This window comes from Lipotes vexillifer, unplaced genomic scaffold (assembly GCF_000442215.2).
Source record: "Lipotes vexillifer unplaced genomic scaffold, Lipotes_vexillifer_v1.1 scaffold1829, whole genome shotgun sequence".
Taxonomy (NCBI): Eukaryota; Metazoa; Chordata; class Mammalia; order Artiodactyla; family Lipotidae; genus Lipotes; species Lipotes vexillifer.
This window is the reverse complement of record NW_006790200.1, coordinates 821,574-836,267: the sequence shown is the minus strand read 5'-3', so window position 1 is coordinate 836,267 and position 14,694 is coordinate 821,574. Positions and strand designations below refer to the sequence as shown.

Here is a 14,694-nt window from a genome sequence, read left to right as displayed (position 1 = left end):
ACTATTTAATTTAATTTAATTTATTTATTTATTTATTTTATTATTATTTTTTTTTGCGGTACGCAGGCCTCTCACTGCTGTGGCCTCTCCCGCTGCGGAGCACAGGCTCCGGACGCGCAGGCTCAGCGGCCATGGCTCACGGACCCAGCCGCTCCGTGGCATGAGGGATGTTTCCAGACCGGGGCACGAACCCGTGTCCCCTGCATCGGCAGGCGGACTCCCAACCACTGCGCCACCAGGGAAGCCCTATACTATTTTATTTCATTTTATTTTATTTGGCTGCACCACGTGGCTTGCAGGATCTTAGTTCCCTGACCAGGGGTTGAACCCAGGACCCCGCAGTGAAAGCACTGTGTCCTAACCACTGGACCTCTGGGGAATTCCCATTTGAGCTAATTTTTCTTTGTTTGTTTGGGTTTATTTTTGGCCAAAGAATTTTTATTACTTTTATGTACAGAAAACTCAATAGTGTACACTCACCTGGCCAGTTTGGTAGGCAGCTCTTTGGCCTTTGCCTTTTCCAGCTTGGCAATGCGAGCCCCTGATTTTGGACCAAGGATGTTGCTTCCCCAGTGAAGGCAGATGTTGTCATATCATCGTAATCAGTCCTGATGGCTTCCACTAGCTTAGCCAGAGCCCCTTTGTCTTCCGAGTGCAGGTCTTCCTGTGGACCACATGTCCCAGCCTGGCCATCCCCTTGATGATGCAGTTGGGATCCCCCAACTTACAGCACAGGGCAGGCAGGAAGACCACCAGCTCAATGGGATCCATGTCATGTACAATCACCACCAGCTGAGCCTTCTTGTTCTCCACCAAGGTGGGGACGGTATTAACCCCTGCTTGAAGGACAGGTGGCCTCTTGGTGGGGACATCCCCTTTGCCCTCAGCTTTCTTCTCAGCTCAGGCCAGCAACCGCTGCTGCTTCTCTTGCCTCATCTCTGGTCTGTGCTTGCGGGCCAGCTTAATCAGGTGAGTAGCTGTTTGGCGGTCCAAGGCCTGGGTGAATTGGTTAAAAGCAGGAGGCACTTTCAGCTGCTTATAGAGGATTTGCCACTGCAGCCGGATATAGCGGGGCCGTTTGACAAAGTGGGTGAGGTCCCTTTTGGGCTGGATGTCCTGTCCAATGCCAAAATTCTTGGACCTTTTTTCAAACAGGAGATTGATCACCTTCTTGGCCTGCTGCTTCTTCACGGCTGCAGGGGCCGGGGCCACCTTCTTCCCCTGGGCCTTCTTTCCCTGCGGCATCTTGAACGGCTGGCAGAGAGAGCTTGAGCTGATTTTTGTATATGACGTAAAGTAAGGTCCAACTTCATTCTTTTGCGTGTGGATATACAGTTTTCCCAGCACTGTTTGTTAAAAAGACTGTCTTTTCCTCATTGAATGGTCTTAGCACCTTTGTTAAAAAGCGTTTGACCGTATATTCAGGGTTTATTTCTGGGCTCTCTATTAGCTTCCATTGGTCTATATGTCTGTCCTATGACAGTACCATATTATTTTGACTACTACACCTTTGTAGTAAGTTTTGAAATTAAGAAGTGTGAGTCTTCCGATTTTGTTCTTTTTCAAGGTTGTTTTGGCTATTCTCTTGAGATTCCATTTGAATTTTAGGATGGGTTTTTCTATTTCTGCAAAAAAAAAGCCGTTGAGATTTTGATAGCAATCACGTTTGAATCTGCAGATTGGGTAGTATTTACACAGCATTTTGAATGCACTAAATGTCACAGAATTTATACTTTAAAATGGTTAATTATACATTTTGTTGATTTCAGCTTGATTTAAAAAAAAAAATTGGGCAATTTTACCTGAAGAGCAGGTATGGGGATGGCATGAGGCTGCTGGAAGGTAAAGGAGGCTGCAATCAGAGGGAGGAATGTTGGGATTGAAGACCCCAATACTGAATAGTTTAGGGCAGGTGAGGGCCCCTGGAGTTGAGCAGTAAAAATGGCTAAGGTGACCCAAACCTTATCTCCAAAGACATTGACTTCACAAGGAGATTCAAGACTGCAACTTCAGAAGGATACATGTCCAGTTAGGGATGGTGGCCATCACTGGAGTGGGGTGGGGATAGCTGAGATTATAGGGGAATTTTATTACTATAGTATCTTTTTAAGGAGAAAGAATAACGAAAGTTGTTTTAAAGCTATAATACAGGAACTTTACTTTAGGAAAGGAGGACAATGACCTAAGTGCCTTTTTTTTAATCGTTGTGGGAGTGGCAGCAAGGTGTCAGATGATACAGGCATGGGTAGGGCGTGGGCAGGCCAGCTGACTTAATCTCCTATTTATTTTCAGAGTAATGGTCTGGCAGTAATATTGTGGAGCTGGGAAATGGCCAATCCTGCCTTCCAACCCTGAAGTATGTGAGGCTTGTTAGAGTAAACATCCCTCAATTCAAGACGATAGCCAGGTTTCAGTTAAGGCAAGGAATGGGAGACAGACTGGGGATGCGGAAGGATTTGTTGACCACGAAATGGGGGTTCCAGAGAAAACAGAAAAGTGTGAGAAGGAAAGGAGCAGCTGGGGAATGCGTGTGGGAAGGCACAGGGAAGTTTGGGGACCAGTGTACAGGATAAGATGGATGACCAGAGGCATTCACATTTTGGCACTTATATGGAATGGGAATAGGGTAGTTCAGTGAGTCATAGTGGCCTTAAAGGCCCAGAAAGACCTGTGATGTCAAGTTTAGTCACAGTGGGACAGGCCTCCTGGGATTCAAACAGGATATTGGACTTCAGCTGGGACTTCGGACAGTAGAATTTGGGTAGACAATAAAACAACTGTACAAAGTCTCTGAGGCAGACACAATCATGGATAACTCGAGGGCCCACGAGCAAACCAGACAAACCGAAGCTGAAGGTTTGTATGGGGGTTTAGAAGGCTGGCTCCCAAGGGTGGGGCTGGGGTCTGAAGAGCCTTATAAGCCAGCAGAGGAGTTAAGACATGATTTGTGGGCAGACTCTGGGAGGCTTCACGCCAAGGAGTACTTCCCAGAACTTCTGCTGCCAGTGTCCTTGTCCCCACAGTGAGCCACAGCCATCCCCCACCTCTGCAGGAGACCCTCCAACACTAGCAGCCGTGTGGCTGACAGGGTCTTGGCGCTCCAGACGGGTGTCAAGCCTGTGCCTCTGAGGTGGGAGAGCCGTGTTCAGGACATTGGTCCACCAGAGACCTCCCGGCTCCATGTAATATCAAATGGCGAAAGCTCTCCCATAGATCTCCATCTCAGCACCTAGACCCAGCTCCACTCAACGACCGGCAACCTACAGTGCTGGACATCCTATGCCAAACAACTAGCAAGACAGGAACACAACCCCACCCATTAGCAGAGAGGCTGCGTAAAATCATAATAAGGTCACAGACAGCCCAAAACACACCACCGGACGCGGTACTGCCCATCAGAAAGACAAGATCCAGCCTCATCCTCCAGAACACAGGCACCAGTCCCCTCCACCAGGAAGCCTACACAACCCACTGAATCAGCTTTAGCCACTGGAGGCAGACACCGAAAACAACGGGAACTACGAACCTGCAGCCTGCGAAAAGGAGACCCCAAACACAGTAAGTTAAGGAAAATAAGAAGACAGAGAAACACACAGCAGATGAAGGAGGAAGGTAAAAACCCACCAGACCAAACAAATGAAGAGAAAATAGGCAGTCTACTTTTGACCACCTAGAGGGGTGGGGTAGGGAGGGTGGAAGGGAGACACAAGAGGGAGGGGATATGGGGATATATGTATATGTATAGCTGATTCACTTTGTTATAAAGCAGAAACTAACACACCACTGTAAAGCAATTATACTCCAATAAAGATGTTAAAAAAAAAGATATGATTTGTAAGAAACAAAGCTTCATTATGGGTTTTTACCAGTGGAAGGACATGAAAACAGCATTTAAGAAAGATTAGTATGAGAAACATCCGTGCTAAGTGGATTGGGGCAGGAAAAATTGGGCTTGCCACAGATTTTGCAACTATCCAAACATGATATGGTATAGGATTGGACTAGAGAGGAGAAAAAATCATAATTTCAAAATAAAAACAAACGGAACTCGGTTTATATGTGGGAGAGAGAAAGAAAAGAAGGAATTAAAATTTTTCAGAAATTTGAACCTGGCTGAGAGTTATATCAAGCATGGGCAGGGGAGACCTGAAAGAGAAAGATCAGTTTAGGTGGAAGGAGTGGACAGTGATGAACTTAGTTTGGGACCTAGATTCATTTGAATCTTACAGCTAAGTGAGACCTTGCATCTAACCATGTGAAACAACTAAGTATAATGTTATATAGATAAAGAAATCTTGAATTTGAGGTAACACAGGACATCCTAGAAGAGATGTCCTAGAGGCAGTTGGCCATTCAGAGCTGTACTTTAACGACAGATCAAAACTAGTGATATCCATTTTGGAGTCATAGGAATCGTCTTGTCAAATAACTGTAGGAATGGATGAATTATCCAAGTCATAGGAATCGTCTTGTCAAATAACTGTAGGAATGGATGAATTATCCAAGGGAGTGAGAAGAGGAGAAAAGCCATAGGAGGAGACAGCAGAGAATTGAATCAAGAGGCAGAAAAGAGACAGGAATTTTGGCTTTGTTATTTGTTAGCTATAGGAACTTGACAATTTATTGACCTTCTCTGGGTCTCAGACTGCAGTCATATCAAGGCCTGCCAGAGTCGGGGTGGGGTGTGGCTGGGGAATCTGCTTCCAAGCTTTGAGTGAGCTTGGAAGCAGCCTCCGCTCCCTGGCTGTTGGCTGGAGACATTGGTATCTTACCATGTAAGCTTCTCCATAAGGGCACTTAGAACATGGCAGCTGTCTTCTCTCTGAAAGTGAGTGAATGAGAGAGGGCCCGGTCTCATACAACCGAATCTCATAGGTAACATCTCATCACTTTTGCCAAATTCTATTCATTAGAAACAAGTCAAGGGGAAAGGGTTACATAAGGGTGTGAATACTAGGGGGCAGGATTATTGGAGGCCATTTTAGCAGCTGCCTGCCATAATATCTAAGTTATATTCTTAGACACTCATGCTCATTACTTTTGTAGCTAATTCACTTAAATTGGCAATTTAATAAATATTGAATCCACTGAGGTGGGCACAGGCACAGGTGGGGCACAAAGAAGGCAATTTTACCTAGAGGGAAATTATGCTTGCACTGATTCTTTTTTTTTTTTTTTTTGGCTGTGTTGGTCTTAATTGCCTCACGTGGGATCTTTCCTTTCGGTACGTGGGCTCCAGAGCGGGTGGGCTTTGTAGTTGCGGTGCGTGGGCTCAGTAGCCCTGTGGCACGTGGGATCTTAGTTCCCTGACCAGGGATGGAACCCGAGTCCCCTGCATTGGAAGGCAGATTCTTAACCACTGGACCACCAGGGAAGTCCCGCTTGCACTGATTCTTAACGGATAAACAGGAGTTTATCAGGAGACAAGATGGCCAAGTCAAAAGTTCATCCAACGATTATAATTTGGACTGTGGAGTTCTTAGGAACTGATTTTAAAGTTGAGTGGAAATATGGCAGGCATGAAGAAAATATTTCCTAATTTGAGAAGTCTCCAATCTTATCAAAATGTGAAACATTGAGCGATTCACAGGATTTTATCATTTGATTTCAAATATATCTTTAGAAATCCTAATAGTTTAACACAATCTACAAGATCTTGAAACCCATTTTACTAAATTAGCCCTCCTAAGTTTCATCTGTTTTCTAAAAATATTTTATGAGCACACTGATCAACTAAAAACTTGCATGAAATAATTCAGAAATTTAAGATTACAATTTAGAATGTACTTAGGAAAAACACAAAGGCTATTCTCCCATTTTCAGTGCTATGACTCTAGTACGATGAAGCTGAAATTCTAGTTGTATTTTTCATTGTTGATTTTACTAATTCTGTGAGCTTTGTAGGCCCACATAGTTGACACACATTCTAGTACCTTCTTGCTTTCCTCACCCATACATTCAGTATTCTGGATGCGTAGGATTATGAGTATGGCTGAACTTCAAGTAAGCTGGTTTGGCAGTTTCCCAAAGTATCAAAAATGACAGAACAGGGCTTCCCTGGTGGCGCAGTGGTCGAGAGTCCGCCTGCCAATGCAGGGGACACGAGTTCGTGCCCCGGTCCGGGAGAATCCCACATGCCGTGGAGCGGCTGGGCCCGTGAGCCTTGGCCGCTGAGCCTGCGCGTCCGGAGCCTGTGCTCCGCAATGGGAGAGGCCACAACAGTGAGAGGCCCGCGTACCACACACACACAAAAAAAAGACAGAACATTAAGGAGCTTCTCTAAGGGCTTCTCTCCTCATGACTAGGGCTATCACTGTAGAATGGGTAGTCCCATTTCTTCCCTGTAAGTCTGAATTACTCGTTGGGGCTGTCTGATCACTCAGGCTTTGGCCCAGTCTAATCTAACTCCCCCAGATCTAAGCAACCAGAAGCCATAACAAGAGGTGACGGGAGGCCCTGAGTAATGCCAGCTCATCATATTTGGAAGAATATTGATTTTGATTTTCTGACCATCGTTCTCTAACAACTAAAAGGTTTGGTTCATCATTTTACTGTGGTATTAGCAACCAAATGTTGGATCCCAGTGCTTGATGGTCATGTAACTCTGCTGCCAGTGGGTACGGTGCCTGGGAAGTAAGAGGCATGCCACAACACAGACCCTCTGTGTTAAATCATCTCCCACTAAAGGGCTGTTGCTGGCAGCTGGAAATTTGACTTAGGAATCAAATATGTTGTTAAGCACCATTGTTTCTGTGTACAAAGAACAATGACTGAGACTTTTTTCTTTTAAAGCATTCTTAATGTTATACTATTATAGTGTCCCTCATTTTCTATTTCTTCACTTTCTTTGAAAAGCAAACACTCTTTTCTTGGTAATTAGGCACACAAGTAAACATAAAACACCCCAGTGTTTCTTGGATAGCTTATCTCCATTTTTATGACTACCATTTAAAATTAAAACAAACAAACAAACAAACAAGCACTATTCAGTTCTCTCAAATTAGAGGCATTTTCTTTTCTTGCTTTTTCTTTTTCTTTTTCTTTTTTTTCCTACTGTAGGCTATTGATTTCCTTGGGGAGGAGGAGGAATCAATAATGGCTAATCACAGATAAAATGCATCCTAATTTTAGTATGAGTAAATAATGCATTATAAAGAAATAGAACTTCACATATTAATATGCAATCTTCACATTTAAAGTTAAAATAATGCTAAATTTTGCTGGTTTTTAAAAAATAATATTTAATGAGTAGTAATGAATATGTTTCACCTTTACTTTGTGATTAAGTGAGGAAAGTGTCTAAGAGGTCCCTCTTCTCCAACATCCTCCCAGGGCAGAAATCCTCTCTGTATCTCTGAGTGAGTCCAGTGACAAGATATTGATAGCTTTCTGCTCCACAAGACATCCTAGGGCACTGCCAGTTACTATGCTGTTAGGAAGTAATCAGAGGTCTATGTGCAAGGCACTGTGCTAAGTGTTCCATCAGATTAAAAAAATAAGAATAAAATCCTTGCCATAAAGAAGCTTTGTGAGCTTTTCACAAAGTTCAGACAATAATTACAATAACATAAGACAAGAAATTAAAGGGGCTATAGAAAGGCACAAACCAAACCTTGTGGAAACTCAAGGGGGGGAATGAGATAGCACATCTAGCCAAGGAAACCCACTGGTCCTAGCTCTGCTGTCTGGACTGACACTGTAGTTTCTCTCGTAGAGCTTGACATAGTCTATAGACAAGTCCAAAGAGGCAATATAGTAGAGGGGCTTGAAGCTGGGTCTTGGGCATTAGACATCTTTGGACATGAATCTGGACATTTTCTTTTTTAGCTGGGTGACCTTGAGCAAGTTACATAACCTCACTGTACTTCTGTTTTTTCATTTGTAAAATGGGCATAGTAAGACCTACCTGACAAGCTTACTGAAGAATTAAATAATAATATAAGGGGCTTTAGCATTAGTGCCTGGCACATGGTGTATAAAAAATCGTAGCTTTTGCTTTTACCTCTTTTTCATTTTCCCTGTGTTTTTTTCTCCCCAATTTATCTCTAATATTTTTATCACTCCTAATAATATGTTGTTTCCAGATCTCCTCACCTTTATGGCTATCCTCCTCCAAACTATCTCATTTTCATTCTCCTGTACAATGTGCTACCTAGAACTTTACAACAATAAAAATTTTCCCCCCAAATGTTACTTTTTCTGTTGGTTGGTTTCTGACCAAAACAGTAAACCAAACCACTGCTTCCCTCTAACCTGTACTTCTATTAATGCATTAATTTATTGAATGTTCAAAATTATTGCATTCAAGTTTTTTTTGTTTTGGTTTCGTTTTTTAGCAATTCCACACGTGCCTTATCAGTTCATGGCAAGCTTGTGGCCAACTACCTTCTCTAGGTACTATTTAGATAATTAATGAACAATAGGTCTCTCCTGTCTTGTACTTGTGCTATTGATTTTTTTTTTTTTTTTTTTTTTTTTTTTGTCTTTTGTTTTTTTTTTTTTTTTTTTGGCTGGTCAGACGGTTTGTGGGATCTTAGTTCCCCTACCAGGGATTGAACCAGGGCCATGGCAGTGAAAGCACTAACCACTAGACCGCCCGGTAATTCCCGTGCAATTGATTTTTTTAACCTAAGTGAAGGTCTTTTCCTTTCACTCTCTTGTGTAGGCTTTGATTCTTAGTAGCAAGTAACAGAAAGCTAGTTGGAACTAAAAACTTAAGAAAGACAATTTTTTCTGTTGGCATAACTGAAGAGCAAGAAAAGAAAAATGGGACAACTAGAATGCTGACTATCCCTTCTTCATGATGAGCAGTGGCTGCATTTTCTCACATAGCTTTCTACTGGGACCCTTATGGCAGCGGCTCCTGGCTCATACTGTCATGACTTGAGCCATAGAAAAAATGATTCCCTCAAGAAAAAATGATTCCCTCGTCCATTCCTCCTCCCTCCAACCAAGGTCTGAATCAAATATGTGCCAATCGTTATTGAGCTGCCTCTGCCCCCAAGAGAGGGTGAGAAGTTGTCAACCCTTAAACTGGTTACTTTGTCCCAGCAAGGCAGAAGGTTGAGAAGGTAGCAGTTCCCAGCAGAACTCAGGGTATGGCAGGGGAGATGTTCTCCCAAAAGAATGAGGAATACATTTTCTAAAAGCAATGGAGGGGAATTCCCTGGTGGTCTACTGGTTAAGACTCTGAGCTTCCACTGCAGGGGTCACGGTTTCGATCCCTTGTCAGGGAACTAGTATCCTGCATGCTGCATGGCCAAAAAAATTAAATAAATAAAAACAATGGAGGTGGCTTAGAATTAAATGATTTAGACAAGTAGGACCTAGATGAAATGAAGATTCTCAAACTACTGTTGTTACAGACGGTTGAATGACACAAAAATATTACTTTTGTGAAATCAAGTCATTTGTTTCTTCTCCCTATATAAGTAAAGAAGGAACTAATCTTTTATTGTCTTTACTGCATGGTCTTTCCTCCTTTTAGTTAGTATTAGGTAAAGCAAATTTAGACTGATATAAATGTTTATCCAAGAACTTGCAAAACTTCAAGTTAAATGACAAAGTAACAAAAAATTCTCATTAAATAAAATGTAGCCCGCAGTTACTTATTAATAATCATTTAGGTGCTCAGGTGACAGCACCTAGGCTAGGTTATTTATTTTTAAAAATAGAGTAAATCATAATTCAAACTGGACAAGAATAGATTTCAGAGCTCCGATCTTCTATATGCCCTGAACCAAAAAGTTTAGGATATCTGCCAGGAAGTTGTTTTGAGACAGAGAGATACAAGCTTATCTTGCTATGTATTACCCAACAAACAAAACACTTATCAGATAATGCCTGACAGCAAAGTGAAAATGAGATTAATTTTCCAAGGATTTCCTAACTTCCAAGGATTAGAAAAAGATATGAGGGAGTAAACTCATGGGTCAGGTCCATTGATTATTCTAGTCATGTATGTTACATTTCTTTTTAAAATTTTTATTTATTTATTTAATTATTGGCCAAGCTGTGTGGCATGTGGGATCTTAGTTCCCTGACCAGGGATCGAACTTGTGCTCCCTGCAGTGGAAGCTTGGAGTCCTAATCACTGGAGCACCAGGGAATACTTGTATGTTACATTTAATTTGTAAAACTGGATTATTGCTTTGTCCTTTTACACAGGTTTCAAAAACAGTCCTCTTAAATTAACAGTGAGTAATTTGTTATTTCTTGAAGTAATAAAAGACGTCAGTGTATTGCTTATGACGTGCTTATCTTAGAAATCATCCAAGTCACTTGGGAGATATGCTGACCCATATCTAATGACATACGCAACCATTGCAATGAAAATAGAAAAAAATTCTTTTTCCTCAAACTGGGTTTGCATCTGGGCTCTCTCACCCTTTGCTTGCCAGGCATACCATTCTATAGTTCAAACTGTCCTGTGGACAAAGATATGGGTGATGGACATGAGCGATTTCAAATCAGTGCTGGGATGCAGGGCACCTGGGCTGGAATGCCACATAACCCCTGCTGACCTGATCCCTACATTTTGTGAGAAAAAAAAATTAAATATGACAATAAAAAGTCTCCTTCCAAATTAAGTGATTCCTCATATGAGGTGAAAATCAACCTAGGTAAAGGAATTACGACTCTAAAAGATTATAACAACAGATTCTTAGCAAATAAAGGATAGCACCTTATATCAATTCTGTTCAAAGAGAGAATGGTGTATAATCTGAACTCTGTGCTCAGCAAAGTAATTTACAGAGCAAGTGAGTAATTACTCATTTTTACCTGTCCGTAAAAGACATAGCACCAGATTCTTGATAAGCAAGTTAGCTTTTTCGAATATCATCAGTGCACAAAAAGATGTGGTAGACAACTGAAATATCATAACATATTAAAGTGTGAATGTCTTAACTATTCGAAATCTATATATTTTGCTTTTCTACATAATAAGGCGTACTCTAAGAATGTACCTTAGCAATAGAAATTCTTATTAAGCTCTCTTTAAACATTCCCATTAAATTAGGATTTTCACTCTCAGTTACCACTGGACTCTTTATTTTGTCACATTTATATATGTGACTACAAGATATTTCTATTACAGGTTCGTAATTTTAGGTTTACCTATTGTTTTTTGAGTGACTTGTCTTTATCAACAATCTAATTCATTCAGTCTTTTATATCTACTGGCACAAAGGCAAACAACTTTGAATCAACAGACCAGTATGATCTAAGTGTGAATGGTATTATATCATTTTATCTTAAGGCTCTCTACTTAATGATAATACTTTCTCTGGCACAACCTGTGTTTTTGTGTATGTGTAACCTGACTTGGCAAAAAAAACCCAAACCTCAAACCCGAAACACAATTAAATATGCTGTTCTCATTAGGCAGCTATCATTCTGTTAAAGTTACATACTATGTTGTCTAGTTCATTGAAATACAGTTTTTAAGGCTCTATTGTATTCATTAAAAGCTAGAATTATTTAGATTTGAATACACAAATACTAATTGTGAGGGCACATAGTTTGAATGATAAATTGTTGGGTTGCTTCATTGTATAAATGATGTTGGATTAGGGTCTAATCCAGTTGAAAGAGTGGACATTCACTGACTTCACTTCAGCTGCTCCCCACTGGAACCTCTGCCATGTGTCTGTGCCTCCCACTCCACTGAAATTCAGTTAAAGGTCACACATAACTTGTTTTCAGGCCCTTATCATTCTCCTTACAATATAACAGCTTTCCAAGTGTTCTCCCTGCCACACATGTATAGTCCTTTTTCTTCCCACCCCTACACTCTCCCCTTTTCTAAAATTCAAATCACTCCCATGATTGAAACGTTTTTGTGTTAAAAATCCAGACTTCTTAACCCGAGTTTGGAGTTTACCGATGACCTGCCATTTTCCTAAATCAGAACCCCTTTGCAGCCGTTTCAGGGATATGACATCCTGATCATTCATTCCATCTTGAAACACCTTCCTTGAATGGCTTGACATCGTACTTCTGTGATTCTCCTCCAACTCCTCTGGCTGGTCCTCTTTACTGGCCTATCTTCTCTCTGGCATTTCTCTAAGTCCTGTGCTTATATCCCTTTTCCTGTAGACCTTAACATTTCCTTAATTATCATGTCTGTAGGAGAGGCTCCTCAGTTCACAGCCAAAAGGGCTCCAGATCTCCCTATTTCCAGGGGCTTTTGGACCTTTTTTTTTGCGGTACGCGGGCCTCTCACTGCCGTAGCCTCTCCTGCCGCAGTGCACAGGGTCCAGACGCGCAGGCCCAGCGGCCATGGCCCATGGGCCCAGCCGCTCCACAGCATGTGGGATCTTCCCGGACAGGGGCACGAACCCGTGTCCCCTGCATCGGCAGGCGGACTCTCAACCACTGCGCCACCAGGGAAGCCCTGGACCATTTTTACACGGATATCTCATCAACAGCTCAAACTATGCTCAAGGAAGGCTCATAGTCTTCCCTCCGAACTAGGTCATTCTATTTCTATCTCTGTTCATGATTCCAGAATTCTCCCTGTTGATTAGTTTCATATCTCCAAATCATTTGACAACTTCTCCTTTCCCTTGACATTCAAGATTACCTTTACACTTTCTTTGACTTTTCCCTCCCATCTATTCCAAACCTCCTGGTACTTCTTAACTTCTATAAGAGTATCCTTCACTGTTTCCATCTTCCACATTTTCTGTTTTCAATTCCACTGATGCCAGAGTAATCTTTTTAAAATATCTTTGAGTATATCATGCCCCTGATTAAATGGTTCCAGAATGAAGTCCAAGCTCTGATCCCTTCTTGATCTCACCCTAACCCACCTTTTCCATCTCATTTGCAACACGATGCCCTAAGTTGGAGTCACAAAGGTCACTCACAGTTCTCTGAACTGGCCCATTTCTGTGCCTTCTCTCACATAGTTCCCTTGCCTGGAATATCTGCTCTCAAAATCACTTATTTCCCATGTCTGGAATGTCTGCTCTCAAAATCTACCTTTCCCCACCAGCCTTTCTCTCACTTAGCTGCAATCATTTCCCACTTCCACTAGGTTCCATGCAACATTTTATCTATCTGTCAACAATTTAGTTATTTTGTGTAGTTGTTTTATTTCCCCTGCTAGATTGTAAGCAAGATTTCAAGTGGGGTATTCATTTCTAGCCCTCCTCCCTCCACCAGGGAGGGGGTCTAGTAAAGTGCTGTGCTTATAAATGTTTTGAAGCGAAAAGAATTTTTATGGAATGAAAGAGAAAATCAAGAGACAGCAGAGTGAAATATGGAGATACGAAATCAGGAAAAGAGTCCACAGCTCCTGATTTCTACCTAATACTTTCATCCCAGAGCCTACATTTCAGCGTTGCTACCGTTCTACTCAGGAATGTTCTCTCTCTCACTTTCGTATCTCACGATTTAGTAATCAACCACAGTGCAGCTCACAAAGTAAACAGACGGTCGGGAAGTACCAGAGGAAAAAAGTCTGGGTCTTTATCTCAAAGATTTTGGAGGGGTGTGTCAGTACATATTTCATTGAGTCTGAGTTGCAAGGCAATAGCACGGGAGGACTCAGGGTTTCTGATGAGTAGCGCGAAGGCATTTTAAAAAGATGAGAATAAACTAAAAGCCATGAGAATAAAAGATGAGAATAAACTAAAAGGTCGTCCTAGGTTCGCCAGTAAAAATAAGTTTGTTATGGAGTAGTAAAATTCAAATGTCCGCGCAACGAGACGTAGGGGGTTAAAGTAATGTGCCCTTGTAACGTCGGTAATGCCCTCTCCGACACTGGTCCTTCATTAATAAGGACTGGGTCTGACTGCACCAACTCTTTTAAAAAGGAAGACATAAATGCCACTCCTTAAAAAAAAAAAAATTCCTACTGCACCATACTGCAACACCCAATTCCTAAGGCGCCCGGGCCCGCCTCGGGCGTGAGCGCAGGCGCCCAGGCGGCGGGGGCGCGAGCGATGCAGCGTTCTGCCGGAGCCACCTCCCTTATCCCCCGCCCGCCCACGTCCGCGCGACGGTCTTCCACGGGCGGGGAAACTGCCGAGGGAGGGAAGCTACCGGACGACCGGCACCTGCATCGCGGGGTCGCCCGGCCCCACCCCCTTTCTCTCCCTCCGCGCCGTACCCCTTTCTCTTCCGCCCCCTCCCTTCTCTCCGGGCCGCAGCCCCGCTCCGCCCGGCTCCCGCGGCTACTCGGCCGCTGCGACGTCACTAGGCCCCGCCCCCTTTGTATAAATAATGGCGTCTCTGGCACCGCCTTCTCACACTCTCTGGCTCTTCGGTCGGTTGCGGTGTTTCGTTTCTTCGCCTTCTCTGCCTCTTCTCATCCTTTCTCGCTCTCTGCTCTGTGGTGTGACGAGGCTGAATCCTCTCCGCACCCAGCCCTCGCCTTTCTTCTGCCCGCGCTGTTGTTCTATTTCTCTCCTTCGGCCGCCGCCGCCACTGCTGCACAGCTGGTGTCGGTGCCGCGCTTTTCCCCCCACGTCGTCCCCGCAGCCTATGGCCCAGGCCGCCTTGGGTATTTCTGCTCAAGGTAACCACATCCCTCTTTAAAAATTCCGCCTAAAAAGAGAAGACGCTTTACCCGACTCTTTGGGCCGTTATCTCACGTGAGTACCGACCCGAGGAGCGCGGCCGGGGCCGGGGCGCGGGGCCGGCCTTGGGGTGCTGCCGGGTGCCTCCGGCTGGGCCCCGCCGCCC

At 43.2% G+C, this 14,694-nt stretch overlaps 1 protein-coding gene and 1 pseudogene across 2 annotated transcripts in view; one reads left to right on the top strand and one right to left on the bottom strand.

Annotated features, from left to right (window-relative positions):
* Positions 1-476: 476 nt before the first annotated feature.
* On the bottom strand, positions 477-1,245 carry LOC103088124 (60S ribosomal protein L7a pseudogene; annotated as a pseudogene).
* A 13,006-nt stretch (positions 1,246-14,251) lies between these two features.
* The window catches only part of AZIN1 (antizyme inhibitor 1), a 32,512-nt gene continuing 32,069 nt past the window's right edge, over positions 14,252-14,694 (top strand). For both annotated transcript variants that reach the window (NM_001301814.1, NM_001291788.1), the window contains exon 1: positions 14,252-14,603. The gene's annotated coding sequence lies outside the window, so the exon portion shown is untranslated. The remainder of the gene's footprint in view (positions 14,604-14,694) is intronic.